This window comes from Dufourea novaeangliae, unplaced genomic scaffold, assembly GCF_001272555.1.
Source record: "Dufourea novaeangliae isolate 0120121106 unplaced genomic scaffold, ASM127255v1 scaffold101, whole genome shotgun sequence".
Classification (NCBI taxonomy): Eukaryota; Metazoa; Arthropoda; class Insecta; order Hymenoptera; family Halictidae; genus Dufourea; species Dufourea novaeangliae.
Window position 1 is genome coordinate 1557638 of NW_015373989.1, and position 3237 is coordinate 1560874.

Below are 3237 nucleotides of genomic sequence, written 5' to 3' on the forward strand. Positions count from 1 at the left end.
GGTGCGGCTACACGTGGACGACTCGGATGCTGATGGCGTGGACTGCGCTCGTCGTCCGCGCTCGTCCACCGTTTCTGCGTCACTCGATGTACCATCAGAAAAGGGACCACCTCCAGCCACGAGGAAGCTACGGGGTTTCGTGGCTCCTGCTGTTCCCACGTCACACTTAGGATTGGGGGGGATCTCCACCCTTGTCTCCACTCCGTTACACCCTTGCTTCCTGCTATCCAGGCAGGGGTCTCGCGACTAGTTCTTAGATTTATCGACGGTACAGCCTCCACTGTCTCGAGAAGTGGTTTATTGAATAAAGCTTCCGGAGACTATCTTTCCTTGATCACACACGTGGAAGACGATCGTTTCGAGGTTATCGGATGTCGCTTGTTCTACCCGATCAGTTCTTAGAACTTGGACGCGCATCCGGTGTCCCGTATTGCTTTGCTGGCAGGCATGGAAGATTCTTGTCGCTCTGGACAGCAGACTTGGTAGCGATAGGAACTAGAATTTCCGTTGAATACCACGCTGATTTTCAGATTTACCGATCTTCTGGAATTTTTTGCCCATGGACGTGGACGATCGTTCGAACGCCCACTTTCCGTGGAACTCCTAGAAATCTTGCCTCCAAGTGTCGCGCGGCGGTCTATATTCGTCTACCCGGTGGCCTTTCTCGGCAGCGGACGATTTTCCAGGTCGTGTCAATGAACCCCTGGTGGACACCTACGCGCGTACAAGTTCATTTTTGTGCGGTTAAAAATGCTTCCCCGTTCACGGACAGAATAGACCGGTCGAGTGGTGGATTTGTTTTGGTACTTACCGCGCCGTTTCGATGTTGCGCGGGTGCCGTGTTTATTGGCCGGTTATCGACGGACGTATCCTCTTTGGTACGCAGCTGCGGGATGAAGCACTGGATAGCCTCTTCGAGAACTTATTTACACATCCTTGCTCTGGGACTTGAAGCTCCTCTTAATCAGAGCTACTCCATAACCATCGAGGTCTGAACCAGATACAGGAAAACACACCTTGAACGTAGACCCAGAAGACCCGTACAATTTATTGTCTCCTTCAGACTTCCGTCGATGTTCCCCACAGAAGGATCTACCTTCCGTGATCCACTGACTCCAACCAGGTACAAGAACACACCCTCTAGACCCAGATTTCTCTCGGTTCTCAAACTTCCATCACAATCTCTCGCAGGATCAATCCTCTCCCGTGAAATCACAGCACCAGGTCTCGATGATCCTCTCCTGAACACGGTACACCACGTTCGTCAAAGGAATCAATTGGTAATTGTTCCGTTTGACAATCCACGATAAATCCTCTATCCTATCACAGCGCCAGCCCGTCAGGGACGTGGATCCTGGTGACTCGCCCGGCGTAGACACACACACACACACATACACAGGGGTCAGCAAGTAGACACTAGTCGAGAAAACAGAGCCAGGATCGATGATCAGACTCACTTTCAAATCCTCACGCAGGCACTCGATGACGCGCCAGCGTTCTGGACACGTAGCAGCAGACAATGAACGAGTCCGTGGTGGTGGTGGCGATGGTGGCGGCGGTTACGACGAGGAGGCATCGTTGTTGCATTCGGGAAGGAGTTCTGCCGCGGTGTCGTTCCCAGGTCTCTCCGGGGCGGTGCGCTTCGATCGACCGTCACGGCAGCACTGCGCGGAAAATTAAATCACCAACGACAACGTCGACGAGTGCACGCCGGTTTCGTGACGTCCAGAAACGAGCACCATGGCCACGGTGGCTGAAGGCACGAAGCAACGATGCCAAAAACGTGCGTAACTCCCGTTCAGGCTGTCCCCCATGACGTGGACAGCCGATGTGCGCGGCTTCTCCGTCTCCCTTCCACTAACCTGCGCCCGTTGCTCCTACGATATTTCTCTCCTTTTTCTGCAAACGCAATACGCTTCCCTCGTCACCCCTCGTCGTTTCGCTCTGGCATCGCCTGCTGCCGTCTCCGTCGTCGATGCCTTCCAGCCCAGCTGATCGTTGCGGGAACCCGCGCAGGCGTCGCGACGCTTCGATGTACAGGGTGAAACAGAAAAAAGGGTTTGTAACTTGTGGCGTAGGTAGTACTTGCCAAATGATTAAAAGTCCTGATAAACATAGGTCGAGAAATTAATATTTTGAAAGTTATAAACAGTTTTTTTTTCGGTTAAACTGACTTTATCGATTTGGGAGCTATTGTATCGTATGGAAACAATGGATTGCATTATCATTGTTTCTTTTTCTGGTTACAAAAGGTTTTCTACAATTCCTATTACTTTTTTTAGCTCTCGAACCGAGAAAGTCAGTTGCTTTAACCGAAATAAGGAATTGTTTGTAACTTGGAGAATATTAATTTTTGGACCCATGTTCATCAGGACTTTGTTTCGTCGTTAGGCAAGTACTATTTACCCTAGAAGTTATAGGTCGGGATTCACAGTCAGTACTTATTCTTAAGCAAATGCTTAAGTCCCCAGTTATGAATGTGTAATCCATACGTATACACGTATACATTCATAACTGGGAATTTAAGCATTTGCTTAAGAATAAGTAGTGATTATAAATAAGCCCTTTTTTGGTTTCACCCTGTATAGATTCCGGCGCGACGTCGCTGGGGCGTGCTTGTTCCACCACGCACCCATCGCGGCGGCGGGATCCCTTGTTGTTGAGAGTTTCGCCGCTGGAGGCAGCCCGTCGCGGGAGCATATGGGGAAAATTGTAACGAAATTGGAATTTCTAACCCCTCCAGGCTGATCGATGATGACGATGATGGTCGCTTGTTGGTGGTAGACAGATTTGTACGCGCGTTCTGCACTCCGACATAAAAATCCTGATTTCTTTTAGCTGGTCTCTGGTCCCTGACTGCCTTGAGCAGTATTTATTTCGTTTCATAAATTTACTGCGTGTCGTGTCTACGATTTTTTTATGGTTGGTCTGTTGCAATTTTTATCCAGACGGCAGAATAACCGATAATAATTATTAGACCGTGGATATTTATGCATTAATAGGATCTCTTAATTTGAACAATGCAATAAGATAAAGGCCCAATAAATATTAGTACTATTTATATCCCAGATAGCCCATGACGCCTTAGAGACGTCCATTTTACAGCTATTTTAGGTCTGAGGCGCCTTTAAGCCGTCTTCAGGGTGTCATTAGATGTCGTGTGTTCTAGTAAAGAATTCAAAATTCTGCTCCATTTAAATTTTTAGATATCGGAAACTGTAATTTTGCATGAACTTC